We start from the raw sequence: 18,896 nt of genomic DNA on the forward strand, positions 1-18,896 counted from the left end.
GTCACCAAAATCAAAGAATTCGACATTGCAAAAATTTAAACAAAACATGCTAACCTCACCAAACCTTACCCAACCTAACCTTACTATCACCGAAATAAAAGAATTCGACATTGCAGAATTATCCACAAAACGTGCTTACCACACCAAACCTAACCCAACCTAACCTAACCAACACGGAAATCAAAGAATTGGACATTGCTAAAATATTCACAAAACGTGCTTAGCTCACCAAACCTAACCCAAACTAAAGTAACCATCACCGAAGTCAAATAATTCGACATTGCAAAAATTTCCACAAAACGTGCTTACCTCACCAAACCTAACCCAACCTATCCTAACCATCACCGAAATCAAAGATTTTGAGATTTTCAGATTAACACAAAATTCGCTAACCTCACTAAACCTATCCCAACCTTACCCAACCATCACTGAAATCAAAGAATTTGAAATTTTATGATTTACACAAAACTCGCTTACCTAACTAAACCTAACCCAACCTAACCAAACCATCACCAAAATAAAAGATTTTGACATTGCATAAATATCCACAAAACGTTCTTACCTCACCAAACTAAACCCAACCTAACCTAACCAACACCAAAATTAAAGATTTTGAGATTTTAAGATTAACACAAAATTCGCTAACCTCACTAAACCTAACTTGACCTTAACCAACCATCACTGAAATCAAAGAATTTAAAATTTTAAGATTTACACAAAGCTCGCTTACCACACTAAACCTAACCCAACCTTACCTAACCATCACCGAAATAAAAGAATTTGACATTGCAAAAATATCCACAAAACGTGCTAACCTCACCAAACTTATCCCAACCTAACCTAACCATCACCGAAATCAAAGATTTTGAGATTTTAAGATTAACACAAAATTCGCTAACCTCACTAAACCTAACTTGACCTTACCTAACCATCACACTAATCAAAGAATTCGACATTGCAAAAATTTCTACAAAACGTGCTTACCTCACCAAACCTAACCCAACCTAACCTAACCATCACCGAAATCAAAGATTTTGAGATTTTAAGATTAACACAAAATTCGCTAACCTCACTAAACCTAACCCAACCTTACCCAACCATCACCGAAATCAAAGAATTAGAGATTTTAAGATTTACACAAAACTCGCTTACCTCAGTAAACCTAACCCAACCTTACCTAACCATCACCGAAATAAAAGAATTCGAGATTGCATAAATATATTCACAAAACGTGCTTAGCTCACCAAGCCTAACTCAAACTAACCTAACTATCACTGAAATCATAGAATTCGACTTTGCAAAAATTTCCACAAAACGTGCTTTCCTCACCAAACCTAACCCAACCTAACCTAACCAACACCAAAATCAAAGAATTGGACATTGCAAAAATATACACAAAACGTGCTTAGCTCACCAAACCTAACCCAAACTAAACTCACCGAAATCAAATAATTCGACATTGCAAAAATTTCCACAAAACGTGCTTACCTCACCAAACCTAACCCAACCTAACCTAACCATCACCGAAATCAAAGATTTTGAGATTTTAAGATTTTCACAAAATTCGCTAACCTCACTAAACCCTACCCAACCTTACCCAACCTTCACCGAAATCAAAGAATTTGAGATTTTAAGATTTACACAAAACTCGCTTACCTCACTAAACCTAACCCAACCTTACCTAACCATCACTTAAATAAAAGAATTCGAGATTAAAAAATATACACAAAACGTGCTAAGCTCACCAAACCTATTTCAAACTAACCTAACTATCACTGAAATCATAGAATTTGACATTGCAAAAATTTCCACAAAACGTGCTTTCCTCATCAAACCTAACCCAACCTCAGCAAACCAACACCAAAATCAAAGAATTGGACATTGCGAAAATATACACAAAACGTGCTTAGCTCACCAAACCTAACCCAAACTAAACTAACCATCACCGAAATCAAATAATTCGACATTGCAAAAATATCCACACCAAGTGCTAACCTCACCAAACCTAACCCAACCTAACCGAACCATCACCGAAATCAAAGAATTTGAGATTTTAAGATTTACACAAAACTCGCTAACCTCACAAAACCTAACCCAACCTAACCTAACCAACACCGATATAAAAGATTTCGAGATTGCAAAAATATACACAAAACGTGCTCAGCTTACCAAACCTAACCCAAACTAACCTAACCATCACACTAATCAAAAAATTCGACATTGCAAAAATTTCCACAAAACGTGCTTACCTCACCAAACCTAACCTTACCATCACCGAAATCAAAGAATTCGAGGTTGCAAAAATATACACAAAAACTTCCGAACCTCACCAAACCTAACATAACCTAACCTAACCAACACCGAAATCAAAGAATTCCAGATTGTATGAATTACACAAAACTCGCTTACCTCACCAAATCTAACCCAACCCAACCTAACCTTTACCGAAATCAAAGAATTCGAAATTGCAAAAATATCCACAAAACGTGCTTACCTCCCCTAACCTAACCCAACCTAACCTAACCATCACCGAAATAAAAGAATTCGAGGTTGCAAAAATGTACACAAAACGTGCTTAGCTCACCAAACCTAACCCAAACTTAACTAACCATCACTGAAATCAAAGAATTTAAAATTTTAAGATTTACACAAAGCTCGCTTACCACACTAAACCTAACCCAACCTAACCTAACCATCACCGAAATAAAAGAATTTGACATTGCAAAAATATCCACAAAACGTGCTTACCTCACCCAACTTAACCCAACCTAACCTAACCATCAGCGAAATCAAAGAATTTGAGATTTTAAGATTTACACAAAACTCGCTAACCTCACTAAATCTAACCCAACCTAACCTAACCATCACCAAAATAAAAGAATTCGAGATTGCATAAATATATTCAGAAAACGTGCTTAGCTCACCAAGCCTAACTCAAACTAACCTAACTATCACTGAAATCATAGAATTCGACATTGCAAAAATTTACACAAAACGTGCTTACCTCACCAAACCTTACCCAACCTAACCTAACCATCACCGAAATAAAAGATTTCGAGGTTGCAAAAATATACACAAAACGTGCTTAGCTCACCAAACCTAACCCAAAATAAACTAACCATCACCGAAATCAAATAATTCGACATTGCAAAAATTTCCACAAAACGTGCTTACCTCACCAAACCTAACCCAACCTAACCTTACCATCACCGAATTCAAAGAATTCGAGGTTGCAAAAATATACACAAAACGTGCAAAGCTCACCAAACCTAACCAAAACTAACTTATCATCACCGAAATCAAAGAATTCGACATTGCAAAAATATCCACACAACGTGCTAACCTCACCAAACCTAACCCAACCTAACCTAACCATCAGCGAAATCAAAGAATTTGAGATTTTAAGATTTACACAAAACTCGCTAACCTCACTAAACCTAACCCAAACTAACCTTACCTTTACCGAAATCAAAGAATTCGACATTGCAAAAATATACACAAACGTGCTAACCTCACCAAATCTAACCCAACCTAACCTAACCATCACCGAAATAAAATAATTCGAGGTTGCAAAAATATACACAAACGTGCTAACCTCACCAAACCTAACCCAAACTAACCTTACCATCACACTAATCAAAGAATTCGACATTGCAAAAATTTCCACAAAACTTGCTTACCTCACCAAACCTAACCCAACCTAACCTAACCATCACCGAAATCAAAGAATTCGACATTGCAAAAATATAAACAGAACGTGCTTAGCTCACCAAACCTAACTAAACTAACCTTACCTTTACGAAATCAAAGAATTCGACATTGCAAAAATATACACAAACGTGCTAACCTCACCAAATCTAACCCAACCTAACCTAACCATCACCGAAATAAAAGAATTCGAGGTTGCAAAAATATACACAAAACGTGCTTAGCTCACCAAACCTTACCCAAACTAACCTAACCATCACCGAAATCTTAGAATTCGACATTGCAAAAATATCCACACCACGTGCTTACCTCACCAAACCTAACCCAACCTAACCTAACCATCACCGAAATCAAAGAATTTGAGATTTTAAGATTAACACAAAACTCGCTAACCTCACTAAACCTAACCCAACCTAACCTAACCATCACTAAAATAAAAGAATTCGAGATTAAAAAATATACACAAAACGTGCTAAGCTCACCAAACCTATTTCAAACTAACCTAACTATCACTGAAATCATAGAATTCGACATTGCAAAAATTTCCACAAAACGTGCTTTCCTCACCAAACCTAACCCAACCTAACCAAACCAACACCAAAATCAAAGAATTGGACATTGCGAAAATATACACAAAACGTGCTTAGCTCACCAAACCTAACCCAAACTAAACTAACCATCACCGAAATCAAATAATTCGACATTGCAAAAATATCCACACCAAGTGCTAACCTCACCAAACCTAACCCAACCTAACCGAACCATCACCGAAATCAAAAAATTTGAGATTTTAAGATTTACACAAAACTCGCTAACCTCACAAAACCTAACCCAACCTAACCTAACCAACACCGATATAAAAGATTTCGAGATTGCAAAAATATACACAAAACGTGCTCAGCTTACCAAACCTAACCCAAACTAACCTAACCATCACACTAATCAAAAAATTCGACATTGCAAAAATTTCCACAAAACGTGCTTACCTCACCAAACCTAACCTTACCATCACCGAAATCAAAGAATTCGAGGTTGCAAAAATATACACAAAAACTTCCGAACCTCACCAAACCTAACATAACCTAACCTAACCAACACCGAAATCAAAGAATTCCAGATTGTATGAATTACACAAAACTCGCTTACCTCACCAAATCTAACCCAACCCAACCTAACCTTTACCGAAATCAAAGAATTCGAAATTGCAAAAATATCCACAAAACGTGCTTACCTCCCCTAACCTAACCCAACCTAACCTAACCATCACCGAAATACAAGAATTCGAGGTTGCAAAAATGTACACAAAACGTGCTTAGCTCACCAAACCTAACCCAACCTAACCTAACCATCACCGAAATAAAAGAATTCGAAATTGCAAAAATTTCCACAAAACGTGCTTTCCTCACCAAACCTAACCCAACCTAACCTAACCAACACCAAAATCAAAGAATTTGACATTGCAAAAATATACACAAAACGTGCTTAGCTCACCAAACCCAACCCAAACTAAACCAACCATCACCGAAGTCAAAGAATTCGACATTGCAAAAATTTCCACAAAACGTGCTAACCTCTCCAAACCTTACCCAACCTAATCTAACCATCACCGAAATAAAAGATTTCGAGGTTGCGAAAATAAACACAAAACGTGCTTAGCTCACCAAATCTAACCCAAACTAAACTAACCATCACCGAAATCAAATATTTCGACATTGCAAAAATTTCCACAAAACGTGCTTTCCTCACCAAACCTAACCCAACCTAACCTAACCAACACCAAAATCAAAGAATTTGACATTGCAAAAATACACACAAAACGTGCTTAGCTCACCAAACCCAACCCAAACTAAACTAACCATCACCGAAGTCAAAGAATTCGACATTGCGAAAATTTCCACAAAACGTGCTAACCTCTCCAAACCTTACCCAACCTAACCTAACCATCACCGAAATAAAAGATTTCGAGGTTGCGAAAATATACACAAAACGTGCTTAGCTCACCAAACCTAACCCAAACTAAACTAACCATCACCGAAATCAAATATTTCGACATTGCAAAAATTTCCACAAAACGTGCTTTCCTCACCAAACCTAACCCAACCTAACCTAACCAACACCAAAATCAAAGAATTTGACATTGCAAAAATATACACAAAACGTGCTTAGCTCACCAAACCCAACCCAAACTAAACTAACCATCACCGAAGTCAAAGAATTCGACATTGCGAAAATTTCCAGAAAACGTGCTAACCTCTCCAAACCTTACCCAACCTAACCTAACCATCACCGAAATAAAAGATTTCGAGGTTGCGAAAATATACACAAAACGTGCTTACCTCACCAAACCTAACCCAACCTAACCTAACCATCACCGAAATCAAAGATTTTGAGATTTTAAGATTTACACAAGATTCGCTAACCTCACTAAACCTAACCCAACCTAACCTAACCATCACCAAAATAAAAGAATTCGAGATTGCAAAAATATACACAAAACGTGCTTAGCTCACCAAACCTAACTCAAACTAACCTAACTATCACTGAAATCATAGAATTCGATATTGCAAAAATTTCCACAAAACGTGCTTTCCTCACCAAACCTAACCCAACCTCACCTAACCAACACCAAAATCAAAGAATTGGACATTGCAAAAATATAAACCAAACCTAACCCAACCTAACCTTACCATCACCGAAAAAAAAGAATTCGAGATTGCAAAAATATCCAGCAAACGTGCTAACCTCACCAACCTAACCTTACTGTCACCAAAATCAAAGAATTCGACATTGCAAAAATTTAAACAAAACGTGCTAACCTCACCAAACCTTACCCAACCTAACCTAACCATCACCGAAATCAAAGTATTCGACATTGCAAAAATATACACAAATCGTGCTTAGCTCACCAAACCTAACCCAAACTAAACTAACCATCACCGAAATCAAATATTTCGACATTGCAAAAATTTCCACAAAACGTGCTTACCTCACCAAACCTTACCCAACCTAACCTAACCATCACCGAAATAAAAGAATTCGAGGTTGCAAAAATATACACAAAACGTGCTTAGCTCACCAAACCTAACCCAAACTAAACTAACCACCACCGAAATCAAATAATTCGACATTGCAAAAATTTCCACAAAAAGTGCTTACCTCACCAAACCTAACCCAACCTAACCTTGCCATCACCGAATTCAAAGAATTCGAGGTTGCAAAAATATACACAAAACGTGCTAAGCTCACCAAACCTAACCCAAACTAACTTATCATCACCGAAATCAAAGAATTCGACATTGCAAAAATATCCACACAACGTGCTAACCTCACCAAACCTAACCCAACCTAACCTAACCATCAGCGAAATCAAAGAATTTGAGATTTTAAGATTTACACAAAACTCGCTAACCTCACTAAACCTAACCCAAACTAACCTTACCTTTACCGAAATCAAAGAATTCGACATTGCAAAAATATACACAAACGTGCTAACCTCACCAAATCTAACCCAACCTAACCTAACCATCACCGAAATAAAAGAATTCGAGGTTGCAAAAATATACACAAACGTGCTAACCTCACCAAACCTAACCCAAACTAACCTAACCATCACACTAATCAAAGAATTCGACATTGCAAAAATTTCCACAAAACTTGCTTACCTCACCAAACCTAACCCAACCTAACCTAACCATCACCGAAATCAAAGAATTTGAGATTTTAAGATTTACACAAAACTCGCTAACCTCACTGAACCTAACCCAACCTAACCTAACCATCACCGAAATAAAAGATTTCGAGATTGCAAAAATATACACAAAACGTTCTAAGCTCACCAAACCTAACCCAAACTAACTTATCATCACCGAAATCAAAGAATTCGACATTGCAAAAATATCCACACAACGTGCTAACCTCACCAAACCTAACCCAACCTAACCTTACCATCAGCGAAATCAAAGAATTTGAGATTTTAAGATTTACACAAAACTCGCTAACCTCACTAAACCTAACCCAAACTAACCTTACCTTTACCGAAATCAAAGAATTCGACATTGCAAAAATATACACAAACGTGCTAACCTCACCAAATCTAACCCAACCTAACCTAACCATCACCGAAATAAAAGAATTCGAGGTTGCGAAAATATACACAAAACGTGCTTAGCTCACCAAACCTAACCCAAACTAAACTAACCATCACCGAAGTCAAAGAATTCGACATTGCAAAAATTTCAACAAAACGTGCTAACCTCACCAAACCTTACCCAACCTACCCTAAACATCACCGAAATAAAAGAATTCGAGGTTGCAAAAATATACACAAAACGTGCTTAGCTCACCAAACCTAACCCAAACTAAACTAACCATCACCGAAATCAAATAATTCGACATTGCAAAAATTTCCACAAAACGTGCTTTCCTCACCAAACCTAACCCAACCTAACCTAACCAACACAGAAATCAAAGAATTGGACATTGCTAAAATATTCACAAAACGTGCTTAGCTCACCAAACCTAACCCAAACTAAACTAACCATCACCGAAGTCAAATAATTCGACATTGCAAAAATTTCCACAAAACGTGCTTACCTCACTAAACCTATCCCAACCTTACCCAACCATCACTGAAATCAAAGAATTTGAGATTTTATGATTTACACAAAACTCGCTTACCTAACTAAACCTAACCCAACCTAACCAAACCATCACCAAAATAAAAGATTTTGACATTGCATAAATATCCACAAAACGTTCTTACCTCACCAAACTAAACCCAACCTAACCTAACCAACACCAAAATTAAAGAATTCGACATTGCAAAAATATACACAAAACTTCCTAACCTCACCAAACCTAACATAACCTTACCTAACCAACACTGAAATCAAAGAATTCCAGATTGTATGAATTACACAAAACTCGCTTACCTCACCAAATCTAACCCAACCCAACCTTTCCTTTACCGAAATCAAAGAATTCGAAATTGCAAAAAATCCACAAAACGTGCTAACCTCACAAAACCTAACCCAAACTAAACTAACCATCACCAAAATCAAAGAATTCGACATTGAAAAAATATATACAAAACGTGCTTACCTCACCAACCCTAACCCAACTTTACCCAACCTAACCTAACCATCACCGAAATAAAAGAATTCAAGGTTGCAAAAATATACACAAAACGTACTTAGCTCACCAAACCTAACCCATACTAAACTAACCATCACCGAAATCAAATAATTCGACATTGCAAAAATTTCCACAAAACGTGCTTACCTCACCAAACCTAAACCAACCTAAACTAACCATCACCGAAATCAAAGATTTTGAGATTTTAAGATTTACACAAAATTCGCTAACCTCACTAAACCTAACCCAACCTTAACCAACCATCACTGAAATCAAAGAATTTAAAATTTTAAGATTTACACAAAGCTCGCTTACCACACTAAACCTAACCCAACCTTACCTAACCATCACCAAAATAAAAGAATTTGACATTGCAAAAATATCCACAAAACGTGCTAACCTCACCAAACTTATCCCAACCTAACCTAACCATCACCGAAATCAGAGATTTTGAGATTTTAAGATTAACACAAAATTCGCTAACCTCACTAAACCTAACTTGACCTTACCTAACCATCACACTAATCAAAGAATTCGACATTGCAAAAATTTCTACAAAACGTGCTTACCTCACCAAACCTAACCCAACCTAACCTAACCATCACCGAAATCAAAGATTTTGAGATTTTAAGATTAACACAAAATTCGCTAACCTCACTAAACCTAACCCAACCTTACCCAACCATCACCGAAATCAAAGAGTTAGAGATTTTAAGATTTACACAAAACTCGCTTACCTCACCAAACCTAACCCAACCTAACCTTACCATCAGCGAAATCAAAGAATTTGAGATTTTAAGATTTACACAAAACTCGCTAACCTCACTAAACCTAACCCAAACTAACCTTACCTTTACCGAAATCAAAGAATTCGACATTGCAAAAATATACACAAACGTGCTAACCTCACCAAATCTAACACAACCTAACCTAACCATCACCGAAATAAAAGAATTCGAGGTTGCAAAAATATACACAAAACGTGCTAAGCTCACCAAACCTTACCCAAACTAACCTAACCATCACCGAAATCTTAGAATTCGACATTGCAAAAATATCCACACCACGTGCTAACCTCACCAAACCTAACCCAACCTAACCTAACCATCACCGAAATCAAAGAATTTGAGATTTTAAGATTAACACAAAACTCGCTCACCTCACTAAACCTAACCCAACCTAACCTAACCATCACTAAAATAAAAGAATTCGAGATTAAAAAATATACACAAAACGTGCTAAGCTCACCAAACCTATTTCAAACTAACCTAACTATCACTGAAATCATAGAATTCGACATTGCAAAAGTTTCCACAAAACGTGCTTTCCTCACCAAACCTAACCCAACCTAACCAAACCAACACCAAAATCAAAGAATTGGACATTGCGAAAATATACACAAAACGTGCTTAGCTCACCAAACCTAACCCAAACTAAACTAACCATCACCGAAATCAAATAATTCGACATTGCAAAAATATCCACACCAAGTGCTAACCTCACCAAACCTAACCCAACCTAACCGAACCATCACCGAAATCAAAGAATTTGAGATTTTAAGATTTACACAAAACTCGCTAACCTCACTAAACCTAACCCAACCTAACCTAACCAACACCGATATAAAAGATTTCGAGATTGCAAAAATATACACAAAACGTGCTCAGCTTACCAAACCTAACCCAAACTAACCTAACCATCACACTAATCAAAAAATTCGATATTGCAAAAATTTCCACAAAACGTGCTTACCTCACCAAACCTAACCTTACCATCACCGAAATCAAAGAATTCGAGGTTGCAAAAATATACACAAAAACTTCCGAACCTCACCAAACCTAACATAACCTAACCTAACCAACACCGAAATCAAAGAATTCCAGATTGTATGAATTACACAAAACTCGCTTACCTCACCAAATCTAACCCAACCCAACCTAACCTTTACCGAAATCAAAGAATTCGAAATTGCAAAAATATCCACAAAACGTGCTTACCTCCCCTAACCTAACCCAACCTAACCTAACCATCACCGAAATAAAAGAATTCGAGGTTGCAAAAATGTACACAAAACGTGCTTAGCTCACCAAACCTAACCCAAACTTAACTAACCATCACTGAAATCAAAGAATTTAAAATTTTAAGATTTACACAAAGCTCGCTTACCACACTAAACCTCACCCAACCTAACCTAACCATCACCGAAATAAAAGAATTTGACATTGCAAAAATATCCACAAAACGTGCTAACCTCACCCAACTTAACCCAACCTAACCTAACCATCAGCGAAATCAAAGAATTTGAGATTTTAAGATTTACACAAAACTCGCTAACCTCACTAAATCTAACCCAAACTAACTTATCATCACCGAAATCAGGGAATTCGACATTGCAAAAATATCCACACAACGTGCTAACCTCACCAAACCTAACCCAACCTATCCTAACCATCAGCGAAATCAAAGAATTTGAGATTTTAAGATTTACACAAAACTCGCTAACCTCACTAAACCTAACCCAAACTAACCTTACCTTTACCGAAATCAAAGAATTCGACATTGCAAAAATATACACAAACGTGCTAACCTCACCAAATCTAACCCAACCTAACCTAACCATCACCGAAATAAAAGAATTCGAGGTTGCAAAAATATACACAAACGTGCTAACCTCACCAAACCTAACCCAAACTCACTTTACCATCACACTAATCAAAGAATTCGACATTGCAAAAATTTCCACAAAACTTGCTTACCTCACCAAACCTAACCCAACCTAACCTAACCATCACCGAAATCAAAGAATTCGACATTGCAAAAATATAAACAGAACGTGCTTAGATCACCAAACCTAACCCAAACTAACCTTACCTTTACCGAAATCAAAGAATTCGACATTGCAAAAATATACACAAACGTGCTAACCTCACCAAATCTAACACAACCTAACCTAACCATCACCGAAATAAAAGAATTCGAGGTTGCAAAAATATACACAAAACGTGCTAAGCTCACCAAACCTTACCCAAACTAACCTAACCATCACCGAAATCTTAGAATTCGACATTGCAAAAATATCCACACCACGTGCTAACCTCACCAAACCTAACCCAACCTAACCTAACCATCACCGAAATCAAAGAATTTGAGATTTTAAGATTAACACAAAACTCGCTAACCTCACTAAACCTAACCCAACCTAACCTAACCATCACTAAAATAAAAGAATTCGAGATTAAAAAATATACACAAAACGTGCTAAGCTCACCAAACCTATTTCAAACTAACCTAACTATCACTGAAATCATAGAATTCGACATTGCAAAAATTTCCACAAAACGTGCTTTCCTCACCAAACCTAACCCAACCTAACCAAACCAACACCAAAATCAAAGAATTGGACATTGCGAAAATATACACAAAACGTGCTTAGCTCACCAAACCCAACCCAAACTAAACTAACCATCACCGAAATCAAATAATTCGACATTGCAAAAATATCCACACCAAGTGCTAACCTCACCAAACCTAACCCAACCTAACCGAACCATCACCGAAATCAAAGAATTTGAGATTTTAAGATTTACACAAAACTCGCTAACCTCACTAAACCTAACCCAACCTAACCTAACCAACACCGATATAAAAGATTTCGAGATTGCAAAAATATACACAAAACGTGCTCAGCTTACCAAACCTAACCCAAACTAACCTAACCATCACACTAATCAAAAAATTCGATATTGCAAAAATTTCCACAAAACGTGCTTACCTCACCAAACCTAACCTTACCATCACCGAAATCAAAGAATTCGAGGTTGCAAAAATATACACAAAAACTTCCGAACCTCACCAAACCTAACATAACCTAACCTAACCAACACCGAAATCAAAGAATTCCAGATTGTATGAATTACACAAAACTCGCTTACCTCACCAAATCTAACCCAACCCAACCTAACCTTTACCGAAATCAAAGAATTCGAAATTGCAAAAATATCCACAAAACGTGCTTACCTCCCCTAACCTAACCCAACCTAACCTAACCATCACCGAAATAAAAGAATTCGAGGTTGCAAAAATGTACACAAAACGTGCTTAGCTCACCAAACCTAACCCAAACTTAACTAACCATCACTGAAATCAAAGAATTTAAAATTTTAAGATTTACACAAAGCTCGCTTACCACACTAAACCTCACCCAACCTAACCTAACCATCACCGAAATAAAAGAATTTGACATTGCAAAAATATCCACAAAACGTGCTAACCTCACCCAACTTAACCCAACCTAACCTAACCATCAGCGAAATCAAAGAATTTGAGATTTTAAGATTTACACAAAACTCGCTAACCTCACTAAATCTAACCCAAACTAACTTATCATCACCGAAATCAGGGAATTCGACATTGCAAAAATATCCACACAACGTGCTAACCTCACCAAACCTAACCCAACCTATCCTAACCATCAGCGAAATCAAAGAATTTGAGATTTTAAGATTTACACAAAACTCGCTAACCTCACTAAACCTAACCCAAACTAACCTTACCTTTACCGAAATCAAAGAATTCGACATTGCAAAAATATACACAAACGTGCTAACCTCACCAAATCTAACCCAACCTAACCTAACCATCACCGAAATAAAAGAATTCGAGGTTGCAAAAATATACACAAACGTGCTAACCTCACCAAACCTAACCCAAACTCACTTTACCATCACACTAATCAAAGAATTCGACATTGCAAAAATTTCCACAAAACTTGCTTACCTCACCAAACCTAACCCAACCTAACCTAACCATCACCGAAATCAAAGAATTCGACATTGCAAAAATATAAACAGAACGTGCTTAGATCACCAAACCTAACCCAAACTAACCTTACCTTTACCGAAATCAAAGAATTCGACATTGCAAAAATATACACAAACGTGCTAACCTCACCAAATCTAACACAACCTAACCTAACCATCACCGAAATAAAAGAATTCGAGGTTGCAAAAATATACACAAAACGTGCTAAGCTCACCAAACCTTACCCAAACTAACCTAACCATCACCGAAATCTTAGAATTCGACATTGCAAAAATATCCACACCACGTGCTAACCTCACCAAACCTAACCCAACCTAACCTAACCATCACCGAAATCAAAGAATTTGAGATTTTAAGATTAACACAAAACTCGCTAACCTCACTAAACCTAACCCAACCTAACCTAACCATCACTAAAATAAAAGAATTCGAGATTAAAAAATATACACAAAACGTGCTAAGCTCACCAAACCTATTTCAAACTAACCTAACTATCACTGAAATCATAGAATTCGACATTGCAAAAATTTCCACAAAACGTGCTTTCCTCACCAAACCTAACCCAACCTAACCAAACCAACACCAAAATCAAAGAATTGGACATTGCGAAAATATACACAAAACGTGCTTAGCTCACCAAACCTAACCCAAACTAAACTAACCATCACCGAAATCAAATAATTCGACATTGCAAAAATATCCACACCAAGTGCTAACCTCACCAAACCTAACCCAACCTAACCGAACCATCACCGAAATCAAAGAATTTGAGATTTTAAGATTAACACAAAACTCGCTAACCTCACTAAACCTAACCCAACCTAACCTAACCAACACCGATATAAAAGATTTCGAGATTGCAAAAATATACACAAAACGTGCTCAGCTTACCAAACCTAACCCAAACTAACCTAACCATCACACTAATCAAAAAATTCGACATTGCAAAAATTTCCACAAAACGTGCTTACCTCACCAAACCTAACCTTACCATCACCGAAATCAAAGAATTCGAGGTTGCAAAAATATACACAAAAACTTCCGAACCTCACCAAACCTAACATAACCTAACCTAACCAACACCGAAATCAAAGAATTCCAGATTGTATGAATTACACAAAACTCGCTTACCTCACCAAATCTAACCCAACCCAACCTAACCTTTACCGAAATCAAAGAATTCGAAATTGCAAAAATATCCACAAAACGTGCTTACCTCCCTTAACCTAACCCAACCTAACCTAACCATCACCGAAATAAAAGAATTCGAGGTTGCAAAAATGTACACAAAACGTGCTTAGCTCACCAAACCTAACCCAAACTTAACTAACCATCACTGAAATCAAAGAATTTAAAATTTTAAGATTTACACAAAGCTCGCTTACCACACTAAACCTAACCCAACCTAACCTAACCATCACCGAAATAAAAGAATTTGACATTGCAAAAATATCCACAAAACGTGCTTACCTCACCAAACTTATCCCAACCTAACCTAACCATCACCGAAATCAGAGATTTTGAGATTTTAAGATTAACCCAAAATTCGCTAACCTCACTAAACCTAACTTGACCTTACCTAACCATCACACTAATCAAAGAATTCGACATTGCAAAAATTTCTACAAAACGTGCTTACCTCACCAAACCTAACCCAACCTAACCTAACCATCACCGAAATCAAAGATTTTGAGATTTTAAGATTAACACAAAATTCGCTAACCTCACTAAACCTAACCCAACCTTACCCAACCATCACCGAAATCAAAGAGTTAGAGATTTTAAGATTTACACAAAACTCGCTTACCTCAGTAAACCTAACCCAACCTAACCTAACCATCACCGAAATAAAAGAATTCGAGATTGCATAAATATATTCACAAAACGTGCTTAGCTCACCAAGCCTAACTCAAACTAACCTAACTATCACTGAAATCATAGAATTCGACTTTGCAAAAATTTCCACAAAACGTGCTTTCCTCACCAAACCTAACCCAACCTAACCTAACCATCAGCGAAATCAAAGAATTTGAGATTTTAAGATTAACACAAAACTCGCTAACCTCACTAAACCTAACCCAAACTAACCTTACCTTTACCGAAATCAAAGAATTCGACATTGCAAAAATATACACAAACGTGCTAACCTCACCAAATCTAACCCAACCTAACCTAACCATCACAGAAATAAAAGAATTCGAGGTTGCAAAAATATACACAAACGTGCTAACCTCACCAAACCTAACCCAAACTAACCTTACCATCACACTAATCAAAGAATTCGACATTGCAAAAATTTCCACAAAACTTGCTTACCTCACCAAACCTAACCCAACCTAACCTAACCATCACCGAAATCAAAGAATTCGACATTGCAAAAATATAAACAGAACGTGCTTAGCTCACCAAACCTAACCCAAACTAACCTTACCTTTACCGAAATCAAAGAATTCGACATTGCAAAAATATACACAAACGTGCTCACCTCACCAAATCTAACACAACCTAACCTAACCATCACCGAAATAAAAGAATTCGAGGTTGCAAAAATATACACAAAACGTGCTCAGCTCACCAAACCTTACCCAAACTAACCTAACCATCACCGAAATCTTAGAATTCGACATTGCAAAAATATCCACACCACGTGCTAACCTCACCAAACCTAACCCAACCTAACCTAACCATCACCGAAATCAAAGAATTTGAGATTTTAAGATTAACACAAAACTCGCTAACCTCACTAAACCTAACCCAACCTAACCTAACCATCACTAAAATAAAAGAATTCGAGATTAAAAAATATACACAAAACGTGCTAAGCTCACCAAACCTATTTCAAACTAACCTAACTATCACTGAAATCATAGAATTCGACATTGCAAAAATTTCCACAAAACGTGCTTTCCTCACCAAACCTAACCCAACCTAACCAAACCAACACCAAAATCAAAGAATTGGACATTGCGAAAATATACACAAAACGTGCTTAGCTCACCAAACCTAACCCAAACTAAACTAAACATCACCGAAATCAAATAATTCGACATTGCAAAAATATCCACACCAAGTGCTAACCTCACCAAACCTAACCCAACCTAACCGAACCATCACCGAAATCAAAGAATTTGAGATTTTAAGATTTACACAAAACTCGCTAACCTCACTAAACCTAACCCAACCTAACCTAACCAACACCGATATAAAAGATTTCGAGATTGCAAAAATATACACAAAACGTGCTCAGCTTACCAAACCTAACCCAAACTAACCTAACCATCACACTAATCAAAAAATTCGACATTGCAAAAATTTCCACAAAACGTGCTTACCTCACCAAACCTAACCTTACCATCACCGAAATCAAAGAATTCGAGGTTGCAAAAATATACACAAAAACTTCCGAACCTCACCAAACCTAACATAACCTAACCTAACCAACACCGAAATCAAAGAATTCCAGATTGTATGAATTACACAAAACTCGCTTACCTCACCAAATCTAACCCAACCCAACCTAACCTTTACCGAAATCAAAGAATTCGAAATTGCAAAAATATCCACAAAACGTGCTTACCTCCCTTAACCTAACCCAACCTAACCTTACCATCACCGAAATAAAAGAATTCGAGGTTGCAAAAATGTACACAAAACGTGCTGAGGTCACCAAACCTAACCCAAACTTAACTAACCATCACTGAAATCAAAGAATTTAAAATTTTAAGATTTACACAAAGATCGCTTACCACACTAAACCTAACCCAACCTAACCTAACCATCACCGAAATAAAAGAATTTGACATTGCAAAAATATCCACAAAACGTGCTAACCTCACCCAACTTAACCCAACCTAACCTAACCAACACCAAAATCAAAGAATTGGACATTGCAAAAATATACACAAAACGTGCTTAGCTCACCAAACCTAACCCAAACTAAACTAAACATCACCGAAGTCAAAGAATTCGACATTGCAAAAATTTTCACAAAGCGTGCTTACCTCTCCAAACCTTACCCAACCTAACCTAACCATCACCGAAATAAAAGAATTCGAGGTTGCAAAAATATACACAAAACGTGCTTAGCTCATCAAACCTAACCCAAACTAACGTAACCATCACTGAAATCAAAGAATTCGACATTGCAAAAATTTCCAAAAAACGTGCTAACCTCACCAAACCTAACCCAAACTAAACTAACCATCACCAAAATCAAAGAATTCGACATTGATGAAATATAAATAAAACGTGCTTACCTCAACAAACCTAACCCAACCTAACCTTACCATTACCGAAAACAAAGAATTCGAGATTGCAAAAATATCCTGCAAACGTGCTAGCCTCACCAACATAACCTTACTGTCACCAAAATCAAAGAATTCGACATTCCAAAATTTAAACAAAACGTGCTAGCCTCACGAAACCTTACCCAACCTAACCTAACCATCACCGAAATAAAAGAATTCGAGGTTGCAAAAATATACACAAACGTGCTAACCTCACCAAACCTAACCCAAACTAACTTATCATCACCGAAATTAAAGAATTCGACATTGCAAAAATATCCACACAACGTGCTAACCTCACCAAACCTAACCCAACCTAACCTAACCATCAGCGAAATAAAAGATTTCGAGGTTGCAAAAATATACACAAAACGTGCTTTGCTCACCAAACCTAACCCAAACTAAACTAACCATCACCGAAATCAAATAATTCGACATTGCAAAAATTTCCACAAAACGTGCTTACCTCACCAAACCTAACCCAACCTAACCTTACCATCACCGAATTCAAAGAATTCGAGGTTGCAAAAATATACACAAAACGTGCTAAGCTCACCAAACCTTACCCAAACTAACCTAACCATCACCGAAATCTTAGAATTCGACATTGCAAAAATATCCACACCACGTGCTAACCTCACCAAACCTAACCCAACCTAACCTAACCATCACCGAAATCAAAGAATTTGAGATTTTAAGATTTACACAAAACTCGCTAACCTCACTAAACCTAACCCAACCTAACCTAACCATCACCGAAATAAAAGATTTCGAGATTGCAAAAATATACACAAAACGTGCTCAGCTTACCAAACCTAACCCAAACTAACCTAACCATCACACTAATCAAAGAATTCGACATTGCAAAAATTTCCAAAAAACGTGCTTACCTCACGAAACCTAACCCAACCTAACCTAACCATCACCGAAATCAAATAATTCGAGGTT

This window comes from Arctopsyche grandis, chromosome 10 (genome assembly GCF_051622035.1).
Source record: "Arctopsyche grandis isolate Sample6627 chromosome 10, ASM5162203v2, whole genome shotgun sequence".
In the NCBI taxonomy this organism is placed as follows: domain Eukaryota; kingdom Metazoa; phylum Arthropoda; class Insecta; order Trichoptera; family Hydropsychidae; genus Arctopsyche; species Arctopsyche grandis.